Source organism: Euprymna scolopes, chromosome 22 (genome assembly GCF_053919585.1).
Source record: "Euprymna scolopes isolate OS-2025 chromosome 22, ASM5391958v1, whole genome shotgun sequence".
In the NCBI taxonomy this organism is placed as follows: domain Eukaryota; kingdom Metazoa; phylum Mollusca; class Cephalopoda; order Sepiida; family Sepiolidae; genus Euprymna; species Euprymna scolopes.
The window spans coordinates 36,588,065-36,597,822 of NC_136503.1; the positions used below are offsets into that span (position 1 = coordinate 36,588,065).

Sequence of the window (9,758 nt, forward strand, 5' to 3'; positions counted from 1 at the left end):
GCAGTTGGGCTTTTGGATAACTGCTATTGGGGTGTATTTATGTGTATACATATATACTCTGAAGAACGAATAAAAGCTTAAATAAATTCTTAAAGCCTTACTGTATTTGTTGATACATCTTCAAATCACGTTCCTAAAATAGGTTATTAAAGGGAAATGGGCAACGACGGTGAAAAAAAGGAGGTGAAAACCGTGACTGGCCACATAAAAACTTAAACCAGACGAATGAATCTCATCAACCAAGTGGATGAACCGTGAAGATCGAGAAGATTGCACCATTTACATTCACGGAGACACCCATAATATTACGCAAGATTATTGCGTAAAATAATAAACATTCATTAGCTGATACGAAAGACGACTTGGAAACATGACTCAATAGAAAAGATCCGAAACTTAAATAAGGCAAAGCACCCTCGGCATCGTATAATGATGGAAATCTTATAGATTATGAGGGGAAGTTTCGCATTACATGTATATTTTTGGTAATATAAGGGGCGTTTCAAAAGTAATGAATACTATTGTCTATTCCGACCGAATCGATTAGCGTGGAGGGATTACAAACTGCACTGTTGTAATAACTGAATTTATGCATTCATGACCTGAAAGTTTCATCCCTCTGTTGCAAATATGTACGGTGTGAGACTCAAGAAAGCAACCTGGACGCGTGTCAGAAGCAAGTCATGAAATTCCTCGCAAAAGTGCATTGAGAATGATAGTGAAAAAATAAATTCTGGAGCACAAAAGGTCGTTCGTTTTAATGGTACCATCCCCGTTTTTGTAGCTCTTCAACATTTTTTAGTTAAAAAATAGGAGAATTGAGTTTTTAGTACTACTTTGGTATTACTGGCAAGAAAGACAGAAAGACATAGGAGGAAACTATTGTAAGGATTTTCTCATTACAAGAGAACATATACGACATTCCCACCAAAGGAGGAGGCAATGCCCGGGGAAATGTTTTCATCAGAACAGAACAGATGTTACACTACCTCGCCAAGAAGGATATAATGGTTAATGGTATTGACTCATGACAACAGAACATATGCTACACTATTCCTAACGCAGGAGGTAATGCCTGAAAGGGTGATCTTATGACATACAACATATACTACCCTAAACTACATTCCAGGAATCCATAATTGAAAGATAATACGGTAGTACAATTATAGAAGTAATAATATAGTTTCGGATTCAGAAAAACGGATACCAATATCTTTATTTGTGATACGAGTAAAATAATACATTAATAAAAACCAATAGTATAATTCCAGCTACAATCAGACATGTACCAAATATCCATTAGTAGTAAGTACAATAATACCCCATATAGAAGTGATAATATAGTTTGACTGCAGCCAAATAGATACCAAATTTACATTAGTAATAGAAGTACGATAATATTCCAATAGAAGTAATAATATACTTCGGCTACAAACACGCAGTAGCTAAATCTCCATTAGTAATAGTTGTTCATAAGATCAAAGTGTACTATCTGTTATGACACTAGACTCAAGTTAATTTGTCTTTTCTTTTTATTACATTTTCACCCCAAACAAAGCACATTTCCACTTTGGTGTAGGGGGTTACTATCAGGGACATGAGCTACTGGAGTTGGGCAGCAAGATGTCGGTTCACGTTACACTTGAACTTCTGCATGTCAGCACATTTGGGGAAGCAGGGACCCCGAAGGGATTTTTTTCATGGAGGTCACCACTTATCAAGGCCCAGGAGCCACTCGAAGATAAGGGTTATTGCGTGCACAGCAATCAATGGGACAGCATCGCAGTAATAGTTAGTATCGGAGATTTAATAAAGTGTCATTACTGAGGGGGCGGTTCATCAGGAATTTGGTTATGTTGGACTTGAAGACATCCAAGTTGAAGTCAAGAGGGAAACAGCCAAGCAGCAGAGTTCCACACGTGTGCAGTTCTAAGAAAGAAGCGTTGTTCATGGAATCTACGTTTTGATTTAGGCACAGATAAAGAGTGCGGAAAATTATTGACAGTGGTTTCATCTAAGCGGGTGTTTTTCGAGAAAGATTGGCGAGGGGGGGGGGCAAAGATTGGAGCTCAGACAAGCACCTGCCATGGAAATAGCGATAAAACAAAGATAGGTTTGCAACGTCTCTTCTGTGGGAGAGAGGTTGCAAGGAAGAGAAAAGGGCGCCACCCACTAAGCCACGAAGTCTATTTTGTACTTTGCCAAGGCAGGATATGCTGTTTTTAACAGCTCCTGCCCAGATGTGGCAACAGTACTCCATCCTTGGACGTACTTGGCTTTTATATATATAGAGAATTGCATCAGCAGTGAGATATCTTCTGGAGCAGTAGAAGGATCCAACCATTTTCGCAGCGACCTTGGCCACAGACTTGATGTATGTGTTCCATTTCAGATCAGGAGTAAAGGTCAAACACAGAAGCTTATCAAAACATGGGGCCTCCCCTAGACGAGAGCCATTCATTTCAATTGATGCCAGATGGGGATCAGAGCGTTTATGATGTAAAGATATGTGATTGATTTTAGATGCATTAAAGGTAACCAGCCACCTCTTCCCCCATTGTACCACGCGCTCGAGATCAGAGGAGAGAGAATCGGAGAGAACATTGTCATTTACGGCCTTTGATATGTTGCCATAGATGGTCGTGTCATCAGCATAGATGTCAACGAATGATTTAAGTATGTGTTTTGGGAGATCATTGATGTAGATCAGGAAGAGAGTTGGGCCCAGGATGGACCCCTGAGAGACTCCAGCATTAATACTGCGTGCCTCTGATTTCTGCCCATCAACAACTACTTTTATGAATCTATCAGAGAGATAATGATTTAATGATTGAGAAAACATTTCCATTTAACCGTAGCTGGAAATCTTGTGAAGTAGGTCTTTATGCCATACCTTGTCGAAGGGCGTTGATATGTCAAGAGCAATTGCCCTAGAAAGGAAGGAAGCCTTTGTCAAGAGATTCGCTAATCCTATGGGATATAACCGTTAGCACACCTGCTGTAGATCTAGCAGAACGGAAACCATATTGTGCGTCACAAAGAAGGTTATCTCTGCTGAGGTGGTTGACTACTTCTCTACTTAATATGGATTCCAGCAACTTACTCATGACATACAGGAGACTTATTGGTCTGTACTGAGAGGGAGATGAATTTTCACCTGAATTCTTAAATACAAGGCATACTGATGAGGTCTTCCAGGGTGTTGGAAAACACTTCTCTTTAAGACAACGCTTAAACAGTTTTGTAAGTATGGGGGCAAGTTCTGGTTGAAGCTTTTTTGACACTATAATTGGGATGCCGTCAGGACCAGTTGCTTTACTGGAATCAAGGTTCTTGATTAGCTTGCCGACCCCACGCACAGATATTTGTATGTTACTTAGTGTGTTGTGTGTTATAGAAGGAAATACGGGGAGTTGATGGGCTTCGTCGCATAGGGTAGAATTTGCTGCGAAGTTCTTGGCAAATAGTTTGGCTTTGTCTGATGCTGACGAAATGATCTCTGGTCCATTGATAATGGTTGGAATATAACGCACTCTTCTGTTCAGGATTCTATTTGCTATTTGCTCAGCTACTTTGAATTTAACGGATTGAGCATATAGCTCTCTTGCATTTTTTATTACTCTTTTATAGTGGTTGCTGGCGGTCCTGACAGCAGCTTTAGTCTCAGTGCATCTATTATGTTGGTAGCTATGGAAAAAGCGATGTCTGTGCGCGGTGGCAGCAGCACATTCAGGGGAGAACCATGGCTGGCAGTTAGGTTTTTGTTGGAATTGTTTGGATGGTATGAGTCGGTCTATGCCTACAATTAACCATTCGGTCAGGTCTGATAAAATAGAGTACACATCCATTTTAAACATGGAATGCAAAGGTAGATCAGATATGAATGTACGGAAGCTATCCCAGTCAGCCATAGAGTATCGGTATACAGTGCGGTGGAGAGGTACGTCTGAAGACTGATTACATTACATTTTGTATCTTAACTGATACAAAGGAGTGGTTGGAGGATCCCAGAGGAGATAGAACGGAACATGAACATAGCTCAGGGGAAGTTGAGAGAAAAAGGTCTAGAAGGCTTGCGTACTGACCGGTAGTATCGGGCACAATCTGAGTGAGGTCATAGGCAATGGCAAAATCATGACAGAACCTCCCCTCATCATCTGTCTTATTTGAGTGAGTCAGCCATTCCACGTTATGGACATTGAAGTAATCGCAAATATGACTGTTAGCCGAGAGATGAGCAGACAGAATTTGGTCAATTTTCTCAGATATACTCTTAAAGATAGTGACTCCGCTGTTGTGGGGGCGGTATATAAATGCGGTGGTGTAAGCAAGTGCAACTCGGAAGCACATATAAGGTAAATTAGGGTATTCTCTGGAGATATCCCTGCCACATGGGAAGCCATCTTTAATGTAGGCACATATACCATGCCCATGGCGATATTGGGGGTCAGATTTAGATTAAATTTAGAGTATCCTTTAATTATGAACTCATCTAGGGAGGTGGTCGGCCCTATTCCAGTTTCGCGTGGAATGAATATGTCCCGTTTCATCTCCTATAATTGGGTTTCACCCTCTGGAAGGTTGGAACGTAGACCCCTGATGTTGGAGAATGAGACATTGTAGTAGGATGCGATTCTAGGTTTATTTGTGTTTTTTTTTTCTTTTTGAGATATTTCATGTTGAGGATTTGAGGATTTGTCGAACAGGTCAGCATACTTGGTTAGAGCAGGACAAAGAGGAAAAGTAGGAGAGAAAAGACAGTCTGGGGAAGAAACTACTGGAGTAGAAAGCTCTCTTACATCTAGGGATCTCTACTGTGTAGGGGTGGAATTTAACTGCGTGTCGGGTTTATCGAGGGTATTTTGCTTGCATTTCGTCAGAGCATTCAGCATTAAAATACTTGTAGAACAGGCAGAGGGATGCAACATTTCGTCGATGGGACAGAGGCTGAAGCTTAGATGACATCTCATGACATATTTATTAGGTTGAAGACTCTCTTTTGGACCTTGTCTAGAAGTGAAAGACTAGTAGCAGACGCACCAGCCCAAATGTGACAACAATACTCCATACATTTAGTTAATGTAAGGGGAAACCATTCTATATTAAAACAATTTTTATCTTTGCCTACTTTCAGAGTGACATTTGGGGGGGGGGCTGGTTTATTCCAAGTTAAAAACGACCTAATGTCACGTTTTGCTCTCGCGGGGAAGCAAATAAATAGCAATAGTTGTTGATTTTCATTAGTCAAGGGAATGTAAATCTTTATTCATTGATAGGAAATCACTTATGATATTATTATAATATTACTATATTATTTTGAACACTAGAAGTGCATTGTCTTGAGTTGCCGTGCAAATTGCTTATGGCCTGGTCATTTAGTTCAACTTGTTCAAGCACTAGTACTGATTAATCAACAACACTAGCTTTTTGTTTGTCTATTACATGATATGTTCAAGAGTAGTGTGATGTGGCGATAATCTGTGGGTCATTTAGACTGAGACATAAATTTATCTTTAAAATGACGATATAAAGTACTACTATACCGAATGTAAGTATAGATAACATGATCGGTTTACATATACATACATATATAATAATACATATATATAAATATATATATGCGTGTATACATACATATATATATACATATACGTATAATATTGAGATAAAACAAACTTAAGATAAGCAGGGCATATATATATATGTGTGTGTGTGTGTGTGTGTGTGTGTGTGTGTGTGTGTGTGTGTGTGTGTGTGTGTGTGTGTGTGTGTATTAGCCTTCCCGATTTCTTTAGGTAGAATACTTTTGAAAATTATGTCGCTTTCTGCTTAAGTTCTTTATAAATAAACAAATGGAACACTTTAAATGTATCAGTCAAATGTTTATATAATGACATTTCAAAATATCATTTGCGGGGTCAAATAGTAGAACTGCCGACTATAAACTAGATGGTAGTAAGTTCGAGTCCTGCCTGGGCTAAGTGCTGGTATAGCCGCACTGAAAAGCTTTGATGCAGCATACAGCGAAACAGTCTGACTGTGGATTACTAATATATCTATTTATATAAAAATATAATTCTTGGTTCGTTCAAAGTCGATAGAACCATATTTCTACACTACCAATTTAATTGATATTTTCAGAAAATTTATCTGTAAAGTCAAGGAATGTTTGTATGTTATTAAAATAAATTAAGATTGTTAAGATCGCAAATTATAAAAATATATTCAATAAAATAAAAATATTTTTCGTAACTGCGAGACTGTCCACCATTTCATTTCCGGTAGAATTGAGCCTTTCACGTGCACTACACGTTGACGACTTTCGAATTACAGCATTTAACTATCTAATTAACAGATGGGTAAAAAATCCCTATTTTTTAAATTATATATATATGTATATATATATATATATATATATATATATATATATATATATGTACTTTAACCTTACAATTGAATAAAAAAACATATAAAACTTTAATTAAACTTGGAAATACGATTTAAAAAATAGCGCGGATCGGTAAGTGCACTAGCACCATTTGTTTACCTTAATTTTTTTTTAAAAGCTTTCCTGGCGAAGCCTACCTAAAATAAATTTGTCTAATTCTTAATTTCTTATGTTATTGGGGAAAAAAAGGAAGGTAAATATGAAGAATTATTCCACCCTCGACCATTCCTTTAAAATTATCACTCTTATATGTTTTTGGGGTCGCTGAAAACGAAAATAACATAATTAAGGCAAACGAATAGTTTCCAAGATATGAAGAAATGTTAGTTTAAAAAAGTGAAGGATCACTTTTCCATAATAATTTAACGTAAAATGATCACCCACTTTGTGGCCACGATTTTTTTTTGGGGGGGGGCTTTCTTTCTACCCTTGGAAAATCCTTTAAAATTACCTTTTTAAAACTATACAAAATACTGTCACAAACCCACCTATTATGTCAGCCTATGTCATGGTAACATATATTCGGTGGGTTTTTGACACTGTATTGTATAGTTTTTAATTTTCAACTTACTTTCCCAAACTTAACGTATTCAACAGAGTTTGCAACCATTTCTGTTTTTCCAGCCGATTAAACATTTTATATTACATAAAAACACTAAACAATTATCCAGTTAGGTAGAAATGTAACTTACCTTATCTTTGCTTTCATTTATTTGTTTTTGGACAACTTTTTCGAATCTGTGTATAGTACCCCCCCCCCCATCACTCAAATATTAATTACTAACTCACATGTTTGTATGCAGAAAACAAAAAAAAACATTTAGCGTTTCAACAGTTTTGCTACGTTTAGCTTTATCCACTGATTGTTGGTCGAGCCGAAGCCATGATTGACGGTAATCCTGAGGATCAGGATCCAATTCTGCAAGAGTACCATTTTTTTTTTTTCATTTTCGCTTTTTTTACTTTTTGGAGTGGATTGCTGTATTAAGAATATAAGAAACATGCGTTTTCTCTTTTTATTAGAATTTTTCATTACACCAAATTGAGCCTAGTGGTAGTTCGAGGAAGCAAGTTTGTTTAGCGATTGCGAGAGATTAAATGATTTACTGACAAAATTTTTAACGAAGTATTAAAAATTAAATTTTTATAGTTTTTTTTATAGTTTTCAAGCATAAAGACCTTCCAAAACTATGTATATATAGAGAGAGATGGGACATATAGATAAATACATACATACATACATACATACATATATACATATATACATACATACATACATACATACATACATACAAAAGAAAAAGGCTTTCTTCAGTCGTGACAGACTATAGATACCCACTGTAAGGGTGCCTGCGCGTGAAATATTTGTGGCAAGAGTTGCGCAATCTCCAACCACACCTCTCCTAAGTCGACATTGTTGAATACCAGTGGCAAGTGGGGGTTAAGGACGACTGGAAACAATGTTGAGATAAGCGGAAAGCACATACAGCGCCTAGAATTCCCAAATGGTCACCCATCTGGTACTAGCCAAGCTCAACGTTGCTTAACTTCGGTGATCTGATGGCAACCAGTATGTCAACGTGATTATGCCGTACATGATGATGATTGCAGCGTCTTGTCAGACGAGTGCCACTCCCTAAGACATTTAAAATCCATGAGCCCAAATGTCTGAGTGAGTATCTATACAAATATGATGTTACATAGTCTTAGCTTTGTACGACAGCTAAGTCTCTCTCTCTAGCAACAAGCAAGAGCAAGATAGCCAGCAACAAATTAAACTGCAGACCAGCTTAATGCGGGTACTGGTCTTCCGCTTTATGGTTTTTTAAATCAGAGATTTGCTTCTCCTAGAAAGGTTGCCTTCACCACGGCTTACAGGAGCCCTTTCTACCCCAATACACATATACACACACAAATATACACGGTGCTAGTTGGCCGTTGGCCCAGAAAAAGAGTTCATTCGCCCTTTGCCGTACATGATACATACATACATACATACATACATACATGATGGTTGTTGCATCTTTCCAGATGATCGCCGTCACATTGAGTTCTCCCAATCTTGTCGCCGCCATTTCAGATGACTCTGCACTTGAAGCAGATGTGACATACAATTTGAGCAATTTCCATCGAGTTGACTTCCGCTGGAGGTTGAAGGGTATTCCTATGAACAATCACATGTCTTCTCAAACCAGCAGTAGACTTGCAAACGTTTCTGCATGTTAAACAGATCGTTTGGTTCGGACTAATAGGTGCAAAGTTGACCTGAACACGAGTTTTGTGCGACTAAAGGTTGTTGACGTAGCCAGTTTTTGACAAAAGCATTCGTTCATACATACATACATACATGATGATGATTGCAACGTCTTGTCAGACGAGTGCCACTCCCTCAGGTACTGAAAGTCCATGAGCCCGAAGATAACCTTAACTTTAGTCCTGCCGAAAAAACAAAAAAAAAATCACACGCACAAGCAGACATGACACTGAAGACGGTCACTGGTATATATACATATATATACATACAAGCATGCATACACACATGCACATACACACGTAAGAATAACCCATAAAGGCATACATACACATTACATATATGCATACATAGACATACTTATACATAAACATATACAAGACGGTCATTGGCATACATACACACACATATATATATGTAAACACAAATATACTTATATACAGATACACACATATATCTGTAAACATACACATATATGTACATACACTATGAATACACATACATACCTATACAGACACACATGCATACAGATATACATACATACACATATACATACATCCATACGTACACATACGCACATACATATATACACACACACTTACCTACATATACATACACGTATATAAATATGCACTCATACGTACAGATATACATACATACACACCTACAAATACATACACACATATACATACATACATCCATACGTACACATACGCACATACATATATACACACACACTTACCTACATATACATACATGTACGTAAATATGCACTCATACACACATACATACATGCCCACACATACACACATATATATGCATACATACACAAATGCATAAATACACATACACACGCCCATATACATACATGCACACATACATACAAACACACATATACATACATATAAACATAGATATACACACATACACATGTACATAAACATACATACACCTATATATATATATGCATGTATATATATATATATATACATGCATATAATAATGGCAGATCAATTACTACATGCTTCCAGCATTTCAGACCCACACGCGTCACAACTT

General features: G+C 37.5%; 1 pseudogene; it reads right to left on the reverse strand.

Annotated features, from left to right (window-relative positions):
• Positions 1-7,928: 7,928 nt before the first annotated feature.
• LOC145244026 (5S ribosomal RNA) lies at positions 7,929-8,045 on the reverse strand (annotated as a pseudogene).
• Positions 8,046-9,758: the final 1,713 nt, after the last annotated feature.